This window comes from Notechis scutatus, chromosome 6 (assembly GCF_049901735.1).
Source record: "Notechis scutatus isolate UNSWTSFEM ecotype Mainland chromosome 6, rNotScu1.2, whole genome shotgun sequence".
Classification (NCBI taxonomy): Eukaryota; Metazoa; Chordata; class Lepidosauria; order Squamata; family Elapidae; genus Notechis; species Notechis scutatus.
In genome coordinates this window covers 1,625,528-1,649,117 of record NC_142014.1, presented here as the reverse complement: position 1 = coordinate 1,649,117, position 23,590 = coordinate 1,625,528, and the positions used below count along the sequence as shown (strand labels likewise).

Below are 23,590 nucleotides of genomic sequence, written 5' to 3'. Positions count from 1 at the left end.
TCGGAGGAGATAGGAACCCCCTACTTGCGAGCCCCCGCCCCGCTCCAGCCTGCCCTCTGGTGGGGACCCCCTTCCTGGGCAGGCTCCTCCCTGGCAGACTCTCTTGCAGCCTCTTGGACCTGGGGGCGTATCTAGGTGCAAAGGGCGGGGGGGACACAATGTACCCGGAAATGTACCTTCACAAAGTACCTTCACCCCCTCTTCCCTCTCCCCCCCCCCGGGACTTTCCATCAGGCTGGGGACCGAGAGAAGCAGAGGCGCGCAAGAGGCAGACGCGCATGCTCAGTCCCTTTCTTGAGGCTCGCAGGCCGCCTGCGGAGGGCGCCCCCTGGTGGTCCCGGCCAGCCACGGCAGCTCCCCTTGCGAGCGGAGGCAGGAGAGAGACGCGCCTTTGCGCCCCAATCCCAGAGGCGTTGAGACCAGACGGGTGCGGGGAGTGGATGATGGGACACGGAGGAGCTCACCTCTCGAGAAAGGCCTAGCGCCCAGTGACGCCCTGTTCATGGGTGATATAGAGTTCGTATCTCTCATCTCCGCCTGCCAGAGCAGAGTGCAGCGCAAGGGTTAAGGCCAGAGTTGTGACATCCTAGAGCGGAAAGGAGTACCCGCTTCCTTCCGCGTGGAATTCTCTCCTCCCCCCCCGTACATAAATCACTGCAGGCAACGTCCTCTCGCGCATGCTCTGTTCGCCCTCTGAAGCCTCCCAGGATCTGAGGCTTCAGGATGGGCAGGGGGTCGCAGGAGGCAATCCGGCTTTGCTCCCCCCCCCGACTTTGCTCCCCCCTTTGATCCGCCTTGGACTGCTGGGGGGGCGCTGGGGGGACTTGGCGTGCAGGAACCGCCGGGGACCTTATCGGGGGGGCTGCGGGGAGGCCCAGTGTGTTCTGTAGTCCGCGTCATCTATGCCTGACTGATCGAGGCGCAGCGCAAGGGTTAAGGCCAGAGAGCTGCCAGGTCCTAGAGCGGAAAGGAATGCCTACTTCCGGCCTTCCGTGGAAGAGCCTCACAGGTGGAATCGTCTCTCCATCCGGCTGATACGGGCAACGTTCGCTCACGCATGCGCCCTTCTTCCTCTGAAACTGCTGTTCCCGGCTTTCTGCGCCCGACGCTGCGAGGCTTCCCCGGGGCGGGAAGGAGGGGGGCCTCTCCGCGGGGGGGGTCACGCGATGGGAATCGGCTCTGCTCTGCCCCCCTGCGGGGAGGCGGGGCCAGGATTGGGCTCCTCCCCTTTCCCCGCCCTGAACTGCTCAGGTGGGGACCCCGGGTGGGACTTTGTGCGCAGGCAGGGCTAGGTCTTTTTTTTTTGTGGGGGGGGGGTCCTAGAGGCTGCTGGGGAGAACCAAAGGGCTTTTCGGGGTTTCCCCCTTAGGCGGGGGGGGAGGAGGATTGTGGAAGGCGGTGGGAAAAGGGCCTGGGTGCCCCTCCCCGTGGGAAAGGAGCGGCGGATTTTCCCACGCCTGGCAAGATTCCACCCTGGGGGGAGGGGAGAAATCCTGGGATGTATAGAATATATACTGTCTGTATAGACTCTATAGGATGGGTAGAATGCTATTGGAGGTTGGACTTCTCTCTCTCTCTCTCTCTCTCACACACACACACGCACACTTGTGACTAAGATTTTAACTTTGTTGCTTGTATCCTCATGATTTTTTTAATGTTTCCTAAGTATGATTTGATTGCTTTTTGTTTCCTATGACTATCATTAAGTGTTGTACCTGATGATGCTTGATGAATGTATCTGTTCTTTTATGGACACTGAGAGCATTTGCACCAAGACAGATTCCTTGTGTGTCCAATCGCTCTTGGCCAATGAAGCATTCATACACACACACTCACCACAAATTGAGCAGTCCAACTTTAATGCTAACCAACCTAGGGCAGCGGACTCCCTCTTCTGCCTCTGCAGGGACCCCAAAGGTGGTTTGCCCAGCCATCGCCCCAATGGGAAGAAACCAGGAGAAACTTTCAGCCCTTGAATTGTAAGGAAGCAGAGATGGAAAAGGGGCTTCTTGGGGGCTCCATTTGCCCTTCTTTTCCCCAGGGGAGCAAACTTTGCTGGGAAGGGATCCAGGCAGCCCTGATCTTTAAGGAGGAGAGAAGTTCAAAGTTCTCAAATTGTTCAATGAAACTTTTTGCCTGAAGCCAAGTTCTCCAGCAGGGAAAGTTTCCATCCGGGGTCAGGGGGGAGAAGAGAGAAGCTGCCACAGACTCTGCCCAGAGTCTCCCGGGAGGATTCGGCCACAGAGCAGAGCTGAAACTTTGATCATAATTCTCCCTCTCAGGAGGGATCCCTAGATAGGTCAGCTGGTTCTTGCACTCAGAGTTTCTTGGGCCTTTCTCTGCAGGGACATGAAAGGGAAATAATCCCTATGTGGTTCATAATGACAGGGACAGAGATCGAATTAAATCCGTCATCTGGAATTGAGAGGTTTGGGAGCTTCATTCTTGAAATTGGCCCCAGAGGGAATACACGGCACCTGTGGATGAAGACAAAAAGAAGTGTGACACTTGTTGGCATCGTGGTTAAAGAGACAATCCCGGGAGACAGTTAATGTCTGAGCGTGTCACAGGTCTGAAATGGAAGCGACGTTTTCTTTATTTTGAAAACATGCTCAGTGACACCTTCACAAAGGGGTTGATGTAATATTGTGGCCGGATTCCAAGAATAAAATGAACTTTAATGAAAAACTAGTTATCAGAACTTTGCATAGTTGAAAAAAATCACACCCCAAAACAAACACACGCACAGAGAGGGAGAAGTCAGAGACAACCAAGTGAAAAGAGATGGAGGAATCAAGGCAGCCTCTCACCCCGTGTGGGGAAAGGAGGGAGGGAAGGGGAGCTCAGGAGCTTCGTTTTGCAGACGGAAAACAGACATGCAAAATCCTCTTTCGACCTCCTTTGAGACCTGGGGATGCAGAAACCCATATCCCATGTTCCCCTGCCTCCCTTTCTTTTGTTTTAATAATTTTTTTATTTTTATATTTTAAAAATACATCTCTTGGTGAACAGTGTGGTTCCAGGTTTTTACATTTCAATACAAAATGACCATAGTTACATGTTGTGACTGAAAGGATCGATCCTGCTGTGAGTTTTGACTCTGATGATTCTGAAGATGAAAGGGTGGGGCCTGCTGTAAATGTGGAGTCTGAATTATTAGAGGACACAGATGTGAGCCAGGGGGATGAGAGGTTGTCGGACAGACACTCCTCGCCAGAACCTTCGACCTCATTCATGCCAGCAACTGATCCACAAAATGAGTCAGAGGCGTCGAGTAGGGAAGCTGACAGATCGTGGCTTGACGCCAGAACTAGGAGGAGACTGAAACGTCAAGCTGAGGGGAGGCGTCAAGCCAGACATTGATTAGGGAGATTGACACGCCCATCCAGGTGATTTAAGGAGGCGTGATGATTCTCAAACTTTGCTTGGAAGCAAAGTGTTTGATGTGTCGAAAGGATACGTGTGGAGCGGCCTTTGTAATTTATGGACATTCTGAATTACCAGACAGATTCCGGGAAGTCTGCCAAGGACTGGAATATAGCATTATTAACCCTTTTGTAGTCTGCTTCTGTTTTGTTTGAATGTTTGGAACTGTGGAACTTTGTATGCTCACTTGTGAATATAGGCGAGACATAACAGTTACATATTCATCTTTCGTGTTCAATTTCATATCGTATTATTACTTATTCCATTTTCCTTTAAATATTCTCAAATATTCTTATATTCATTACACTTATCCAATTCCAATTCATATAACTTATTTCATTTTTCTTTAAATATTCTCATATCTTGTTTTACAGTATTATCTAAGGTTCTTATTTCTATATTCAGTACATATATTTACTTTTATCTGTCACATTTGCAATTCCATCACATACTATTATTCCATTCATTGTTCAATAGGTTCCATCCTAATTCTAATAATCCAGGTGTCCCCTTTAATTGTCAATTCGAGCTTGCCACCCCTTTGCCTTATACACTCCCCCAATTTATTCCCTTTAAATCATTATAAAGCTTTACCGTAGTATAGTCATTTTTTAATTATCACATTCTACATTAATAACAATCTAACTACTACATATCACACATGTATTTATGTGTGTGTGTGTTTGTGTGTGTGTGTCAGATTCCGCATGGTATTTTTTTTCTCAATTACATTCTAAATCATCTATTTCAAAAATATTTATTCAATTAATTTTAGAAACTGATAATAGTCTTTCCATTGCAATTCTCATCTCATTTTAACTTTATTCACTGCTTTATTAAATATAAATTAATATTATTACAGTAAATTCCCATTTTCATATCTATTTCATTAAATCTTTGTCTGGTTTAACAATAATCCTTAAAAGAAAAATATCAGTTCCATTCTTTTCCATTTTTAAATCTATGTTCTTATATATCACGACACGTTATCTTGCAGAATCCCCCTTCCTGTTCTTCTTCTACCCATTGTATCTCATTCTCCAGACTATATAATTTCTTTTCATTGTTTGCTTTCTACTTCCCATCATTTTCTGGTCCTTTGTCTTAATTCCTCCTTTTTCCTTTATAATTTCTCTCCATTTCTTATTCCAACTATTTATTTTATCCCCCTCCCTCTCTTGATTTCTCCTCTGTAATTCCCTCTTCTGCTGTTTCCTTTTCCTTTGTTTAATTTTCCAAACAATTCCCCCTTTAATTATCACATCAAACCTCACATTTTTAACTTTAATTTTTTCCTTGTTTTAATGTTGTTCCACTTGTTCTTTAGGGCTGGTTTCCTCTTTATTTCACTCCTCCCCTCTGGTTCTCTTTGTTCTTTAATCTGCATTACCATTTCTAATTTTTGTAGTATAATGCTGTACATTTCCAAACTTTCTTTCATCATTTCCTTCCTATTTTGTTGTTCCAATTTTATTTCCACACACATTTCTCCCATTTTGTACACTACTTCTTCTTTTATTTTCCTTTCTTTCATATTTATGTCCAATTCAATTGTCCAGTAGTTTATTGCAACCAGCGTCTTTTATATTAAATTTCAACAGTCAGTGTCTGTAAATCTTTGTTTCCAGCTTCCTTCTGTTGATTTCTTTTCCAACTTTTTCCCAAAGTCACCAAATAATCCCAGGGCAATTTCTTCATGTATCTTTTTCCCCTTGTAATATTCTAGCGTTTCAGTTTTCAGGGTTTTTATTTTATTATAATGGAATTCCTTTTATTTCCTTTCAAATTCCAATTTTAAAAAGACCAAGCACTTGGACAAGTTTTGTGCAGGAGGAAGTGAAGAAAGAGAAGGCTGAACCGGGACGACAATTAACATCTGAATACCCTGGAACTTTGGCTCTTTAAGTGATATATTGTTTCCCAGAAGATCGTTAAGCTGCGGTGGAAAGTAAAGGGAAAGTTTTTTTCTTTTCTCCTCACTCTCCTTCCCCAAGAAGACAGCAGATGGAAATCGGAAATACCCACTTTGGCAGCAGAAGGTACTAACTCTGAAAATTAAAGCCAAGAGGACATTAGATTTCTAAACACTGACATTTAAAAATTAAAATCTTTTTGCTTTAAGTGGGAAGGAAGAGAGGTAAATGATTTATACCAACGTTTGTTGAAGGAGATTGCTTGGAGTTTTATAAGATCAGAGATTAAATTGCAATAAAACTTCCAAAAAATACCTTGGAATTGTGTAATTGAATTCTACCCCAGGAAGAGAAAGTAGAAGAAAGTGCTAAATGAAACAGACTGTGCTGATTGTGCTGATTTTGATTGCTTGATGACTTTGGGACTTTTGTGAACTATCTTTTGAAAGACTAAGAAAACATTTGGATTGTTTAAAAATTTTTTCACAATGGTATCTGTTGAAGAATTGAAAATGCAATTTGAAAAATTAAGAGAAGAGGAAGAAGAAGGCAAGGGCTCCTGGCAATTTCTACTTATCAGGAAATGCAACAAGAAAAAGGCTGGGATGATGAAGAAGAAGCCACCTTTAATGGACATATGATTTTAAATGAGAAAGAAAAGGGTAAAAGGGAAAAGAAAATGGAGAATTTAAGTTCTAAAAAAACAACCAAGAAAGGGAAAAATAAGGTGAAAAATCGATATAATGTCAGAAAGCAACAGAAAAGAGGAATACAACAGAGAGGGGATACTAAAAGGCTGGAGATTAAGATTAAAGTAGATATTTCTAATTGCAAGGCTCAGTGACAGTCAGATTCCTTCATAGACGCTGTGCAAGACAGATGCCACTTCATTTTTCCTCCTCTGGCAAGATGAAAATCATGGTCTTTGAACCCATATGTATTCCTTACTCTTGTTTGGAATATCTCCGTTAGAAAATTCATTTTGTCCTCTTTAAATTATAAATATAAATAAATGTTGTGACTCAGAGGTTTGAACCTGCTCTGTCAGAAGACATAGGCTCGAGGAAGATCTGGCATTAAGGTTTGAGCTTGCCTTGTTGAGTGACACAAATGTGAGCCAAGAGGAAGAGGAAGATAGGGTTTGAACCTGCTTTGCTGGAAGTTTCCGAATCCTCATCCTCTCCAGGACCTTCCTCATTAGTTACACCTGTGTCGGCAGATAATCAGGAGAACATGCCAGAGTCCTTGGATGAAGATCAAACCGAAGAATCTTGGTTTGATGCAAGGAACAGACATAAGCAGAAACGTCAAGCACAAACTGGAAGGAGACGTCGAATCAAGGACTGAGGAAAGAGACTGACATGCCCCTCAGGAAATATAAGGAGGCGTGTTAGCTTGGAATCCCCGTTCGGGTCAAACTTTGTTATTTGCGTTTGCAGTTTGGAAAAAGTTTTCTGTTTGCCATTCAGCTCTGATTTATAGTTCTGGTCATTATCTGAATTTGCTGACAGCTTCTGGGAAAACTGCCAACGACGAATTAAGCCAAAGGAAAGTTAACTCTGTTGTTCCTGATATTGTCTGTTTGTGTTTTTTCTCCTTTGGACATTTGGACTCTCACCTCGTGGCCACAGGTGAGACAGAACAAAAATATATAAATAAATTGTATAAATAAAATTTATAATTTTTTCTACTGGTTAGCAGTGTAATTTTCAGTTTGTTTGATTATAGGTAGGTTTGGTTTATTTTCTTTTATAAAATAAAGTCTATCAATGTAATACTTCCTATTTGACCCCTAGAATTCTCCCCAAAACCAAACTAGATCTCATTTAAAACACTTTCTATTTGATCTCTAGAATTCTCCCCAAATCCAAGTAAGGTCAATGAAACTCTAGACCTAGAAAACCTAGAACTACGCCGCCTCCGGTCCGATCTAAATATAGTATATAAAATCATACATTGCAATGTCCTACCTGCAAATGAATACTTCAGCTTTAATTATAACAATACAAGAGCACACAATAGATACAAACTCACCAAACTTGACTGCAGAAAATACGACTTCAGCAACAGAGTGGTCAATGTTTGGAATACTACCTGACTCTGTGGTTTCTTCCCCAAACCCCCAAAACTTTAACCTTAGACTGCTACTATTGACCTCATCCCCTTCATAAGAGGCCTGTAAGGGCATGCATAAGCGCACCTATCGTGCCTACCATCCCTGTCCTATTGTTTTTTATTTTTCTTATAAGTATCTATCTCATATATTCAAAACTACAGTATATTTATTCTTATATCTGTGTATCTTGTAAGCGATTGACAAATCAAATAAATACTAAAAAAAAAGTCCAGTATATTAACTGCCAGGTGGCAGGACTCAGGATGTTTGCATAAAAAGATTATATGATTCATTGTTAACTTCTAATAACATAGGTTCCTATGAAGATTCTATACATTATACTGGAAATAATTACCATCCTAGCACTTCCCTCAACTTCATACACCTAACTACATTTTTCTAAAAAAAATTATATCCTTCTTATGCTCTTTTTAATGAAATCATTAAGAAATACTTTTGGGAAATGCCCAAGGTATCAGCTGTTATCCAAAGAAGGCATTTCTTGTAAGATAAAAGGACAAAATATTAAAGAAATATTGCTTTTTTGCTTTCTCAGATACGGAAAAATGCACCAAGTGTCCAGATGATAAATATCCAAATGAGGACAGAATCTGTGCTCTATAGAATTGCCTTTTCAAGGAAATGGAACTTACTCTCGATCAAACAATTTGGATTGTTTCATTCTTGCCATATCAGCTTTAATTAACAAGCTGAGTTCTCAGGCCTTCAATTTCCTCCTTATATAATCCAACACCTTTATCCACCTGGGCCTAGTAAGAAAAAGAAAAACATGATCTCTTGAGAAGACAACAACAGTTGTATATTTCCAAGTGCCCAATAAGCACTTTAGAAAATGAAATCATATTTACATATTAGATAATAGACTTTTAGTAAAAATGAGCTACATACCTCTTCAGATCAAAGTAATAATGTCAGGACCCTTTTCAGATGGAGGTTTGGATCCAGCAAGAGATCAGAGTTAGCACCCTGTCAAATCACAGTTGGTGCCATATCTGATCTGCAGGAAATTGTCCTTCCATGGTTTCATTCCACAAATAACTGAATTGCATTAAAAATACTAGAGAACACCAGAGAATGGGCCAAAGTTGTAGAGCACTTTCATTTTCTTTGAGGAGGAGTATGTTTAGCCACAAGCAAGGCTGGGAGGAAGCATAACATTGTGAGCTGATAATTCCTTTGTATAAACTTGCCTTCCAGTGTCCAGCAGCCCAGAACATTGCATAAGTTTTATATAGGAATTGCAGAGAGAAAATGTGAAGATCTAAGACATTTGTGTGAATCCCATGAATAAATATTTTACTCCCAACATGAGAAGTCACTTATACATACAATACCCTGAGTGCTTCTCTCTCACTTAATGCATTTCTTAAGCAATTTTCTTTTTCCTCTAATGCAGCTTGAAGCTTGATGACTTCACTCCTGGAAGCTTTCACATTAAGTTTCATTTCTAGTATGGCTATTGTTTTCTCTTTTTCCTGGAGATTCTTACTTCCTTCATTTATTATGCTTTCTAGTTCTTGGATTTTCAACTGCAGATTCTTTGAAAAAGAAAGTGTGTTATTAGAAAATGGAACACCACTTCCAGATTTTATTTTCAAAGGTGGAAAAAACGTTTAGCTGTTATTGGTGATAACTCCGATACATGTAGAGTTAATTGGATCTGAAGCTCTGAAGATCACAATGATTCCAATATTTTGAATGCTGGGCTCTTTATAAAAAAAGTGTGGCCTGAAAACAGTGAAAACGATCAGAAAAACAATAGTAAGAGATGCAGCATCAAAGGAAGACGAATATAAGCAAAACTAATTCCCAACAGGGTACTTCCTCATTTATAAAAGGTAACCCGGTGCCATTTCATGCATTTATTGGGAAAATACTCTTTATTTTTATAGGGCAGAGATTACCCAATATCATGTTTCCTGCAACCACAGATTTATAAGCGTCATCCTATAGATTTATTTTAAATCAAAATGTCATGATTTGTCAAAGTCTGCCTCATTGATGAACTAATTTTTCTATCATCTGTTCTTTTCAACTAAAAAAGTTGGATAAAACATATTCTCTCAGGAAACCTATTTAAGAACTAGAATGGATTTGGGAACATCATATATTTGGGAAAGCAGAGACTAAATAGAAATTTAATAAATGGCATACCAGGAAAAGCTGCATAGAAAAGAACTAAGCATTAATCAGATTAGACAAATGAAGAGACATCAGGCTGAGGTGTCAAACAGGAGTTTAACAAAAACACACCTTTGTATCTTGTTCGGTTGCTTCCAGTTTATATCTTAGCTTATGGTTTTCTTCTCGTGACATATTAGCAACACCACAGGATTTTTGATCTTTTTCTAACATATCTAACTGTAGAATCAGTTCCTTTGTTTCTTCTCTACATGCTTTCAGAGTAGCATCAATCTCTCTGCAGTAGTTGGCATTTATGGCTTCCAGCGCAGATCTAGCTTGAAAATAGGGCTGTAATATAAAGGCAGCGATAAATCTTAAGGGAGGTATGTTACATTGCTATCTCTTACATAGAGTCATCCAATTACACCAGAACACACTTTCTGCAAACTAGATCAACATGTCCAATAATCCAAGTTGCTTTGGATTATTAAACTATAAGAAACACGCAACTACATGTACAGCATTATCTCCAAGCGCACCCTTAACAAGGCAAAAACAATAATATTGTGCTACACCTTTTAAATCTGCATCTCGTACCTGAGCTTTGGGCCGTAGAAATTGATTAATGGACTGAAACTTTTCAATATTTTGCTTTGTTGTTGCCTCAAAGCCTTGGAAATCAACATATGAGCACCGTTCCAAATACTGTTCCACCTCAATGTTCTTATGTTCCAACTCTTGTAACGTAACCTCTGTGCTACCGAGTTCTTCTTCCATTTCAGAAACTTCTTTTGACATTTGCTGCGCCAAGAAATACATAAAAATGATGTATCATGACTTATTTTTTGCAGCATGGTAACTGGGAAGAGAATTTATGCAGAAACCTTTTAACACAGATACAGTATTAACCCTTCTAGCTCAATTAACCACACTGAAAAGAAACGTTTAAGCTGATTTATCTTCCCACCTGTCCACAGAGCCATCATAGTGGGAATGAAATACCAATAGATACATTATTTTCTTCTTGCAAGTTTTAATTGGACATGCCAAGGGCTGATTTTGAAAAATTACAGCCTTTAGGAAAAATGCTTAACTCTGGTTTAGTATTCCTTCTTCTGTGCCATCTTGAATATAATTGACAAAGTAGCCTCCCCCAGAATTATGTAAATATTTATTTTTGTCAAACAGAATGTTCAACTTTTTATATGATGGTTTCATTTACATTTTTTTTAATTCTTCTCTCAGAAACTGCCCTGAGCTCTCTTGGAAAGAAAAGCAGTATTGACAGCATCTATTATTACATCGAGATAAAAACCCAAAGGTGCTTTATTTCAAGAGGCAATTGGACTTTCTGGTTTTTCTTTGAATATGTTTTGCAAGAACTTCTTCAGCTCTTGAAAAAGCACCCATGGGACAACCATGACCTGGAGGACTAAGAATCTCCATAGGCATCAAAGGTAAAAAGTTTTAACTTGTTAATAACCTGTCTTCCATGAAGCATAGGTATTTTTTCTTTTGAATCCAGGTGCGAAAGGTAACAGAAAAAAAAAGCCAGTGGCTCTCTAGTCCTTCACTGACTTCTGAAAGACCTTGGCTTTTCAATGGCATTGTACAATATCATTGTGGATCAGAGGCAGAACCTTTGCGGCATCAGCCTTAGTAGCCTATTGACTTCTGGAACACAAGTCTCCAGGAAATGGCTCTAAAGACTGACCTTAACTCGGAGCCGTGGTGGCGCAGTAGTTAGAGTTCAGTACTGCAGGCTACTTCTGCTGCCTGCAATTTGGCAGTTTGAATCACACCAGGCTCAAGGTTGACTCAGCCTTCTATCCTTCCGAGGTCGGTATAAAATGAGGAGCCAAATTGTTGGGGGAAATATGCTGACTCTGTAAACTACTGAGAGAGGGCTGTAAAGCATTATAAAGTGGTATATAAGTCTAAGTGCTATTGCTTTTGCTATTAACTCATCATCTCAGCAGAGATAAGACTAGCCCCCACTTTGACCCTGTTTCACAAGGCTCTGAAGACCTTGGCTTTGCCAATGGGCCTGGGGAATCTGGAGTGGGATAGGTCTCATCAAGGGGCTTCTTTAACTGATTGCTGTTGCCAGGGAGCTGCAGGGTTATTGCTTTTATTGTTGTATAACCAACAAATGTACATTTTCTAATTAAATAGTTTTTTAAAAAAAAAAATCAGCAAATGATGGAAGTCATTATCACAGCCCACAACACAGGATGACAAATATTTCAGGTTCTGTTATGCAATGGTCAAGATGCTTCCATATCCAAATGTTGTGGGAGTGTGTGAAATTTTCCAAATGCATGTTATTTTGGCCATTTCATTCTTCTGAACTGTAGTTTAGTTGAGGGAGGGGGTTTGGAAATGGTGCTTGGAGACGTAGCAATGTCCTGGCAATGTTGCTTTCCCCAACTCCAGTCCCAAGCAGGCAATCTTTGGAAAACCATTACCTCAGTGAGACCATCCAAGCTCTGCATCAGTTCAGAGAGACCAGGCTGCTGCGATCCAGGTCCCTGCTGTTTCAAGTGAGGCTTTCCGAGTTCCTGAATTTGCATTCGCTGTGCATGTTGATTTTTTCGCTCATCAAGCAGCTCCCTTGTGTACTTGCTGACGTTTGTGTAGTATTCCTTTCTTTTGTCGCACAAGCAGCTAAACAAGTACTGCTGGAGATGAAGAAGTTAATTAAGAGCTGTGGTGGTATAGTGGTTAAACTGCAGTATTACAGGCTGACTCTGCCCATAGGCAGGAATTCGATCCTGGAACTCTGACGGATCAAGGTTGACTCAGCCTTCCATCCTTCCGAGGTGGGTAAAATGAGGACCCAGATTGTTGGAGGCAATATGCTGATTCTGTAAACTGCTTAGAGAGGGGCTGAAAAGAACTATGAAGTAGTATACAAGTTTAAGTGCTATTGCTATTACTAACCGAACACAAGAGCTCAAAAACTAGTTGAGTTTAGTAATTTATCTTGGGATAAGCTGCACACCATTTTAGCTTTACTCCGTAACTAAACTTAAACTTTACAATACGTTTGTTCAGCTTTCAAAGGTGCCACAAAACCTGTCTTCTTTAATGTGGGCTACCGCCCTATTAAAAACTGCAACAGCCTGTTTTTTTCCCCACTTATTGAATCATACGTTGCCCATCGTTGAAGAGAGTTTGTGGTGTTTTGTTCCTGAGGTGCAGAACTGGCTGTTCCTAAGATACCACTTAGACTACAAACAACAGAATTGTGGACTGGATCAACTTTCCCAACCTGGGTGCCCTCCGGATATATAGACATTGTCTCAAATTCCCAACAAAGGGTTGCTGGCTAGGGAATTCTGGGAAGGTTGAGCTAGATAGACCTCTGCTCTGATACAAGAGAGATCTGCCTTAAAACCTGAACATATTTACATTTACTGACTGTTAAAAGTTGTTAATATATTTATGGCCACTGCAGCATCCCCATGGTCTTGTGATCAAAATTAAGATCCTTGGTAACTAGCTCATATTTATGATGGTTACAGAGTCCCGGGGTCATGTAATCACCTTTTACGGCCTTCTGACAAGCAAAGTCAATGGAGAAGCCATTATCACTTAACAACTGTGATACTAACTTAACAACCGTGGTGATTCACTGACTATGGCAGGAAAGGTCGTAATATGGGACAAAACTCATTTAACAACTGTCTTGCTTAGCAACAGAAATGTTGGGCATAATTGTGGTTGCAAGTTGAGGATTACCTGTAATGTAAAGTGTACGAAAGAACTAATAGAAACTAACAGATTCACATGTGACTTTATTCTAGGAATTTATTTAACTTAATTTACTGATTAAGCCATAACTGAGTTTGCAAGGTCCACTAAGCCATGAATCATAGTTTAAACCCAAAGGATAGATTTAGATACAGGTAGTCCTTGACTAATCACCGGTCGCTTAGTGACCAAAGTTACCACAGACAAAATGGTACTTACAACCTTGTTGTGAAGTTCTGACAGCCGTGGCCACCACGCAGTCATTTCCTGTGTTGTGTGGTCACATGACTGGGTTTATCACATTTTATGCTGAAAACTAGCATTAACTTCTGGGTTTTGCCCAAACCTGGAAGTTAATGCTAGTTTTCCCAATTTGTGGTCATTAATGAACAATGGGTTCACTTAATGACTACAGGTTCACTTAATGGCAAACTGCCTAAAATGTTGTAAAATTGGGTCACTTGTGTGATCACCTGTTCTATGGCGGTCACAACTTATGACCTGAATGGGCAGACTCCATTACAATCGTAAGTCATGGCCCACCTGTACATACAAAACTAAAACTAAACAAAGCACTTAATAGTTTAGCACAGAGGTCTCCAAACTTGGCAACTTTAAGACTTGTGGACTTCAACTCCCAGAATTCTACCAAGAAGTTACCAAGTTTGGGGCCCCTGGTTTAGCATGTGATACGAAACATTGTTTAAAGCTAGTACCTGAAGTTTGTTCAACGAGTTGTAGAGGCTGTTACTTATACGCTCATCTTCTGTTTGAAGCCTTTTGATGTTATTGGCTTCCTGGGGAGAAATGTCAGGAAGCCACTGGGCTATTACAGCTTTCTTGCTATCAAACTGATTCTTGATCTGAAGAGAGATTTTTATGAAATATTCAGATCTTTTTCCAGCTCTGGAAATTTCTTCAGAGCCTCCTGAAATAAAAAGGAAACAGGCTGAAATTAACAAAGGTTTTCATCTTTGAAAATCAGTGGTTTTTCTCACAACCACTAAAGGCATAGATTGTGATCTTTTTGACTATGAAATTTTATTTTATTCCATAGCAGGAATAAAATAAAATTTCATAGTCAAAAAGATCACAATCTTGTGCTATTAAGAAACATGTCTTGATCAACCAGAGTGCATTTTTTGAATTGCATTCATGTGAACAAGCTACTGTACCCATTGTTGAACATTAGATCTCCCCTTGCTCTAATCCTCCCCCTTAGCAGAATATACATTATATATTCATAGACAGCTGAGGAAAAGTAGCTGTGCAAGATATCTGCAGAGTGTGATTTTAAAAAATGACAATCTCAAAATGGCAGCCACAATTGCATGATCAACACTGTCCATCTTTTAAGTACAATATTCCAAAAAAGAAATGGAGTTTCAATCACACTGTTACCAGTGCCATTGTGAGGTGGTTGGTGTTGTTTTTTTTTACCATAATCTGAAGACACCCCTGATACCAGCAGCACAAGAGAAGAGTTCTTGGAGTAGCAATTATTCTGAGGAAACCACTAGATTTACAATTCATCGTTCTATATCAAGACCTCCTGGATTGCAAAAGGATGTTCCTCTGTTTTCTGGTATAATATACAAGTTATAGATAGATTGGGTATAATTGGAAATGGAGTTCAGTCTTTGTTGTGAGAATAGGCAGAAGAAGGATAAAAGGTAGAAGTTAGAACTCCACTTAATGCAGATTCAATCAATGGGAAATAAATGGTGATAGCATTTACCATTATTCGAATATTTTTGTCTCCAAGATTTCAAAGCAGTCTTGCGTCTTTCGTTTGACATTCATTTCAGAATCCTGGAAAGGAGAATATATATTCAGTGGTGACTTATTATCTGACTTATTATCAATATGAGCAGATTATGTCCAATTAAATAGGATACTTAATAGAACTCTAAAAATGGAAAGACATTTTTGATTCCTGCAACGGACGAATGGTTGCAAAAAATGGATGGTGTTAGCAGGGATGGCTAAATTGACTGCTTTGATTAAATAAATGAATACACTTAATTTTGCTTCTATTTGGAAGCCACTTTTGGATTTTTGTGCTTGAAATGGAAAAAAATATGAAACTTCGATTTTGGGTTTTGTTGATTAGATAGGTTTGTTGTTATAGAAATGGCTAGTACGGTATATAAAGCTCAAGGCTTCCCTTCTCCAATCAGGTCTGATTCTAGAGGGCGGTGCTCATCTTTGTTTCTTAGCTGAGGAAGCCAACGTTGTATGAAGACACTTCCGTGGCCATGTGATCAGCATGATCATATGCTGAAGTACATAGAATGTGTTACTTTCCCATCAAAGTGGTACCTATTTATCTACTTGCATTTGCATGCTTTAGAACTGCTAGGTAGTCAGTTACAGGGGGCAATAACAGCAGCTCACCCTGTTGCATGGCGCTAGGTCTCAAAGCTTTGTTTCTTCTTTAATCTCTTGTTCAAATTTCTGAAACATCTGCTGTTTCTCAAGAAGCAAATTCTTCTGAATATTTACCTCATCTTCTTGTGATTTTACATACATCAATTTTTCCAGTTCAAGTTGACTATCCTCACTCTTAGTGTGTGTGTGTGTGTGTGTGTGTGTGTAGAGGGGGAGAGAGAGAGGAAAGGAGAGAGATTATGTCATGAGATACAATTATTCAGGACATAAATGTATAAAACAAAGAAATATTAAGTTCATGAAATTGTGATTCCACCAATTCCTTTAGTTTAAATAAAAAATATTGACCAGGGAAGGGGAGTTTAAAACAAGAGACACTCTTTAGTATTAAAACATTTAAAAATTGCATCTTTCTTACCTTTTTCTTCAGCTCCTCATGAATTTTCAAAGTCTGTAGATACAAATCTGTAGATACAATTTTTTCTTTTAGTTCTTCTACCATTTCCTTATGTTCTCTGAGAGAATTATTAGCCTCCTTCAGTTCTTGCTGCAGTTCCAAATTCTTTAACAACAACAAAATAATAATAGTCACATGCAATCAAGTTGACCACCACATTTAAATAAAATGCTATTCCAATAAAAAGGACTTCCCTCAAAGGTGGCAGCAAATTAATTTACTTTGAAACAAGATGGCGGCATATAAATTGAATGAATGAATGAATGTGAATGAATTCTTACCACTGGAACAAGCCTCGCTATAGTCACACTCAGATGGTGGACAGTTTGAATCATGTTATCCTTCTCGGTTTGAAGAACCTCCATTTCTGTTCTCAGGTGCTCTTTTTCTTGGCTGATATATTTGATGTTTTCTTCAGTGCTCTGAACTTTCTGAACCAGCTCGGCTTTCTCCCTCAGCGGGGCTTCCATTTGGGACTCAGAGATACTTTCCAGCTGTTCTGCATCCTTCGTGTTGTCTACATTCTGCTGACTCTCCTCTTCTTTCAGGCAGAGCAGTTGCTGCAGCTCGCAAGAATTGTTTTCTAGGTGTTGGATCTGAAACATGATTTTGATGAAGAGGAATTGGGCTGCTTTGCATTTACCCCTGATTATTTGGGAGTTAAGTCCAAAACTTCTGATTATTTAGAAATACGAAGAAAGGCACCAAGAGTGTATAGCAGAGGGTTTATTTTTAACAATCAGAATCCAGAGGAAACATTTACACAAGGTTTATAGGTTAATAATGGGACAATGTCATAGATGTCAGGATTTTGTCTTATTTTTTCCCCATGTGCATTGTAGGGTTAATGAGAAGGTAGTAATTTGGAAGTTTCCCACTTTTAAAAATGATGTCCTGGGAATTTTGGGGCTTATACCCTATCCCCAGTTCTCTGATTCAATATGATAGAAAACTGTGCCACATAAAGAATGAATTGGTCAATTTGTAACATAGAAGATTTTTTAAAAAAAAGATGGCTGGGGGTGGAGGGGAGAGCTCAAGGGATAATAGTTTGACCAGCAAAAATTGTTACAAATAATCTGGTACCCATCTAGCAATGGTGTAGTGTGTATGCAGGGATATCTAGAACTGAATGCTGACAACATATTCTGCCCTTCTCATTCAATTGGCCGTTCTCCAGTTGTAGAACATCTTAAGAGTGAAAAGAGACACAACCGAATACCATACATTTGTGCCAGAGACTTTTCTTAAGTTTATAGTTTGAGATCTGCAAATCTCAGTTCAATCAAAAAGTTTTTAGAATGGTGGTGGTACTTCTCTGGGGATATTGTGCAGGACAGCTTCCATGACCTACTTAAGAGCTATCATGGAAGATCATGTCCAAGAATTTAACTCATTTTTCTCTTAGGTCTTCTGGCAAAATCCTTCTGGCAGGATTTTGGTACTATGATGGTTTGTGTCCAAAGGACCGTCCCTGCAAAATTGAACCAGAGCTACCAGTGCTCCTCTGTCTGCTTAAAGTTGAAAGGAGATGCGTTCAGAAAGTTAAATCTAAGTGATCCACCATAACATTTATGGGGGGAAAAATGAACAGGAACTGGCCAAGCCATAGTCCTTCCACGTTAGAACTCTGCTTTATAAATGACTTTGGCAGCAGAATTTTCTGTACAGATTGAACTGAAAATTTATCAGTTGAATCAAGACAAAATTTTAATTTATTAAAGAAATTTATATGGCTTCCCAACTAATGATAACTCTGGATGGCTTATAGAAATAAAACAAATATGAAACTCAATACACCTCTGCTCCCCAAGTTTTAATTTATTTTATAGATTTTGTAAGAAAAAATCAAGCCTCAATGAATGTCAAAGAATCATGGTGGATTAAACCAAAGTCCTAACCAGTTCATCTTTTCTTCCCTTAAGACCGATTCCTCAGAGGACATCAGCAAGATATCATGCTCACCTTCTGGTAATTTGGAAAAATGTTCCATTCCTCTATTAATTCGGGTAATCCCATTTTCAAATTTATCACCATTGCAACTGATAATCAATTCTACTTTCTGAATATGTTCTGTGTAATTTTGGGAAAAGAGTTCCTTTTCATCTATACTATCTTGAATTTTTAAAATTAGATGCTTTTAGAAATAATTTAAAATATAAAAGGGACATATTGTCAAAAAAACCCTGGGCTTACTTAAAAAGTCATTCTGAATTTTTAGGCCATATTTATGAACATTATTCTACTTGTCATTTACTTACCTTTTCTTTTAGTTTTTTTGTTTCTTCTTTAAATTCCTCTTCAAGTTTCTGAAACATCTGTTGTTCCTCAAGAACTAAATTCTTCTGTGTATTAACCTCATCTTCTTGTAATTTTACATAAGCTAACAATTTCTCCATCTCCAATTGAGTATCCTCAGCCTAAAATATAACAAAAGAAAAAGAAAACAAAACTCATTACATCATGAAATAAAACCCAGTCGGCACATCAATTTCTATAATGCAATTCAAGAAAACATCAAGAGTTTCAATAACGGTGAACTTTAGAATAACTGTGAACTTTCAAATAAAAATTATTGATGAGGGCACTGGAGAACTTTAAACAGCAGATGTTGAAAGCATCGTGCTCAATCCTGTCAAAACCAGGTAGCTGTGTACTTTTGAGCACCCAGCCACTTGGTTTTACCAACTTTAGCCTTGGATGAGGTTACACTCCTCTTGTCACGACTGGTGTTTAATCTGTGGGTTATCTGGTACTTGTTGCTCCTACTTGAAGAGCAGGTAGCAACTATGATAGAGTACCTTTGCATAATTTCATCTGGTGTTACCCATTGCATTCATTCCTGGATCAGGAAACCCGTCAAAGATGGTTTCTCAAGTCCTAGTAACCTACAGGTGGAATTACTGCAATGCAATCTAGGTCGGGCTGCCTTTGAAGACCAATTAGAAGCTCCAGGTGCAATTCAAGGTGTTGTTTATAACCTATGAAGCTGTATCTGGATATCTCTCATGGCTTCTGCCTATCCTTTCTGAGATCCAATGTAACTCCTTCCCTGATGATATTCCAAGAATCTTTAAAGGCCTTACAGCAAAGGATTTCAGAAGGCTTGTTGTTGGTGGAATATTTTTATTTTGCGGGAGGGATATATGGGATATAGTTTTCCAAATGCTTCAGATGTTTTCTTTTTAAAAAACTATAAACTGAACAAAATTATTCTGGAACCAGGTGGTCTTTAAATCTAATAAATAATAATAATGCTTTTAAAGTGTCACACATTTTCCTTCCTTTTGTTTCAATTCCTCATCAATTTTTGAAATCTGAGAATCTGGGGCTAAGGTTTTCCCTTTCAGCTCTTCTACCATTTTCTTGTATTCGCTGAGAGAATTATTAGCCTCCCTCAGTTGTTCCTGAAGTCCCAGATTCTTTAAAAAAAATCAAGCCACATGAAATCAAGCCACATTTAAATTAAATCTTAACCCAATAAAAAAGTACCTCCCAAAGGTGGAAATTACATCTTTTTACCCATAACTTCTGGTTGAACATTTGGCCTTGATCGTCTATTAACTGTAATATTTTCCTTGATTCTTTCTCCTTTCTCAGTTTGTATGCTAACCATCTACCTGGCCTATTTGCATCTTCAAAATAGTTCTGTTTAGCACTTCTAATTTTTGTGCCAATTCTTCTTTCTCTATCTGACCCATTTTATGTTTAATTATGTCCATTTTAAGTTTAATATCTTTTTTCTGTGGCATTTTCTGTAATTCTTTTTCCAGTTTTTGTGGTCAACTTCTAAAGCTTTGATGGTTTGCCTCTTCCTAACGTTCTTTTTCTTTGTATAGTCTATTATTAATCCTCTCGCATATGCCTTCATTGTATCCCAAACATTCTGTATTGAAGTATCTTCTTTTTTATTTTCACTAAAGAAGAAAGCCAATTCTTTCTCCATCCATTGTGTAAAAGTCTTTTTCCTTTAAAATAGTATTATTTAATGTCCATCTAGATCTTTTTTTGTCCTTTCCATTTAATTGTCATTGGATTATGGTCTGCCCATGTACTTGTTTCAATATTTATTTCTTGAATATTAGATATTAATTCTGTTGATGTCCAAATCATATCTATTCTGGACCATGATAAATGTCTATTTGAGTAAAAAGTATATTGTTGAATTTTAGCATTTCTTTCTTTCCATATATCTTTTAAGTTTAATTCACCTATCATTTTGAAAAAGGATTTGGGGAGAGTCTTTCTATTTTGTCTTGATGCTGTCGCTGTATAATCCAGTTTATTGTCTACAATTCCATTGAAATCTCCCATCATAACTATATTAGCATAGTCCAGTTCAATTATTTTCATATGTAATTTTTATAGAATTCTTCTTGTTTATCATTCGGGGCATAAATTGTGTTTTTGTATTATTATCCACTATTTCAACCATTAATACTCTTCCATCTTCATCAGTATGGATCAGTTTTGCTGGGATAGTTTCTTTAATGTATAAAACCACTCCTCTTTTCTTACAGTGAGTCAGGGAAGTAAATATTTTCCCTAATTTTGGTCGTGTCAGTAATTGTTCATGTTGTTTTTTAATGTGTACTTCTTGTAAGCAAATTATATCAAATTTTAACTTCTCTAATTTGTGAAAAAAATTTCTTCTTTTGGTAGCTGAGTTCAATCCATTTATATTCATAGAGATCAGTTTTTTTCCCTCCATGATTATGTTTTGTTATTCTGATTGATTAATAAAGGGCCAAGTCCAGCAAAAGGAGCTGGAGACTCACCGAGAATTCCAATCCCATCAAGGAGTGTCCAGAAGACTCCACGGCTTTGATCCCCAACCTGTGTCCCCTGAGCATTGACAGTCTTCCCTCTCCTAAAGATAGGATTTCTCCTCCTCTCTTCTACAACCCAATGCCTGGCTTCTAACACAGCAATGGCAGAGCCAGGAGAAAGAAAGAAAGAAAGAAAGAAAGAAAGAAAGAAAGAAAGAAAGAAAGAAAGAAAGAAAGAAAGAAAGAAAGAAAGAAAGAAAGAAAGAAAGAAAGAAAGAAGAAAGAAAGAAAGAAAGAAAGAAAGAAAGAAAGAAAAAAGAAAGAAAGAGAAAGGAAACGAAGAGCACAGTCCCGCCTAAACGTCTCAACCAGAATTCCTCTCGTTCCTGAGGTTTTCTTTTGCACAAAATGTTCCCTTTCCTTCCTTCTCTTTATTTATATTTGTATCCCTTTCATTCTACCACACAACACACGCACGCACACACACACACCCCTCTGTTCTTACCTTCTGTTCCCGGCCTTACTTTTTGCTAGTCATCTTGTACAACTTATTGTCAGCCTTCAAGATCTTCTACTACTGCTTTGCATCTTTTGGCTGCCATAAGTAACGGGGGAGGAGTGGGGTTAATGTCTGGGAAGAGAGCTGGAGGTGTTACATTCTTGTGTTGTGTAAATGAGGAGTGGGGGGAGCATAGATTCCTGCTTTTAGGTTTCTATTTCTCGCTTAGCTTTCTTTTCTCTGCAGCTGCAAACCTTTATCAAAATATGTCAAGGTCAACGGACAGAGGCCTCATCACCACCTGAAAATGTCCACATGATCATATTCCGAACTTTTAATTGGAGGAATCTTTTGAACTATGGGGGTGGGAACAATTCCATCACTTTGTATATCTGATTTGCGCGCCTTATTTCTCAGATTCAGAATCCTACTGATGCTACCGCTTCTTTTTCAGTAAAAGAATTCTTTTCTCTAATTTATGGAGTCTAAGTATTTCTTTCTTGGATTTTGAATGGAGCACCGACTGACACTTATGTACTTTCTTGGTGTTCAATTCAATAAACTTGGAGGCAAATACCCATAGATTCCTGAAAGGAGGTGAACAGCTATTTTAATTTTCTCTTTTTAGGAGCTGGGCCAGAAGCCCAGACTTTTCATGCAGGAGGAAAGAGATGCCCCAAAGAAGCAGTGATGGAGAGATGCTTTCTTCTGGGGCCCAAAAGTTCCCTCTTACACAAAAATGTCTTACTTCAAACTTGAGTGATGAAGACTCCCAAGATAAAGTCTGCAGAGTTTGATGCAAGCATGGCATGACCAATCTGCTACTTTTCTTGACTACTGCAAATGCCGGTATCGTGGTTTTCTAGGGGTTTGGACTAAAATGTGGATTTTGTTTTTAACATTCATATTTAACAACATATTTCCACATAGGGGAAATCAACAATTGGAGACGGCATCTCATTTGAGGCATTGCAGCAGGTATTCAAGGGGAGTTGGACTGTTTGCTTGTGGCTATGTAGAGATTCTAGGCGATTCCTCTTTAACTCCATCCCCAGGTTCTGCCTCTTCTTCCCCTAGACCTCCAAACTGAAAAAGACTCCTGACTCACAAATCTGACTGCAACATCTGGACAAGAGAGAGGGGGGAGAGAGGGAGATTGCAGAATTGGTGGGCAGGCAAATCACCGTCTCCATTCTTCAAGAACTTCCTGTTCAGGGTGGATTTTCAAACATTCAGCCATGTGGTCTACCTTGAGCAGGCAACTCCGACTTTGTTCCAGCTGCTCTTCCTCTCTAATGGCTTTTTTCTGGCTCATCCAGATGCTTCAGGGACTTCTTCACTGGGCTCATCAGCTCTTTGCACTTGGGAGACAGAAAAGCAAAGCTCCATGTGAGTCGCACATCAGAAGGAAGGTGAGGAAAGGGAGACCCCGATTGAGGCAACCTTTTGAGGCTAGGGGCCTATTTGAATCTGGGGGAGGGGATCTGCTTTGGGCACCCTCTCAAAATGGCAGCCAGAGGAGTCTTCCCCGTTCCCAAGACAAGTCACCAGGCTACAGAGAGGACAACGTTGGTGTGGGAGGTTCCACTCTTGCAAAGCAGACTCTCTCTTTTCATCCCATTCTCAGAAGATCTACAATTCTCCTGTGTTAGAGGTAAACTGGTTGAGGGAAAAGTCCTTTTCCGTTGAGATGAACTTGCCAGGGACCGTGTTTGGCTTTCCAGCATGTCAGCCACCTTAACTGAGGAGAGGAAGAAAGCGAGAGGGTGAAGGAGCCTGAGGTGTATCCAGAGAAACACCTGGAGCCACACGGTCTCAGGCCCCAGGTGGCTGGGCAAGACCAAGCAAGTGAAAGCGATCCAAAGTTCAGGATGGGATTTAACGCTCGTCTGGGGAGGCCCTAAAATCTTGGAGACGGTGCAAGAGAGGTTCCCCACCTTTCTTGAGGCGAATTCATTCAGGTGGAGGAAGGGAGCTTTTGTTTCGATCCAGAGGGACCGATCGTTTCATGAAAGAGGCAGCCCTTGACTTACAACCATGAGAAGCTACAGCGGCACTGAACCAAGTGACTTATGACCCTTATGGCCGTTGCAGCATCCTCCTGCCACTAAGAGATGG

At 39.6% G+C, this 23,590-nt stretch overlaps 3 long non-coding RNA genes across 3 annotated transcripts; 1 reads left to right on the top strand and 2 right to left on the bottom strand.

Annotated features, from left to right (window-relative positions):
- Positions 1–540: 540 nt before the first annotated feature.
- LOC148130089 (uncharacterized) lies at positions 541–22,175 on the top strand. Its single transcript, XR_015750240.1, has 3 exons — positions 541–1,158; positions 2,395–2,570; positions 21,719–22,175. It is a non-coding gene; the product is annotated as an uncharacterized LOC148130089 (long non-coding RNA).
- On the bottom strand, positions 9,735–14,242 carry LOC148130091 (uncharacterized). Its single transcript, XR_015750243.1, has 3 exons — positions 14,073–14,242; positions 10,198–10,401; positions 9,735–9,948 (listed from the first exon to the last, which is right to left on the bottom strand). It is a non-coding gene; the product is annotated as an uncharacterized LOC148130091 (long non-coding RNA).
- LOC148130090 (uncharacterized) lies at positions 15,110–16,951 on the bottom strand. The gene is made up of 4 exons (XR_015750242.1): positions 16,486–16,951; positions 16,166–16,309; positions 15,754–15,921; positions 15,110–15,168 (listed from the first exon to the last, which is right to left on the bottom strand). It is a non-coding gene; the product is annotated as an uncharacterized LOC148130090 (long non-coding RNA).
- Positions 22,176–23,590: the final 1,415 nt, after the last annotated feature.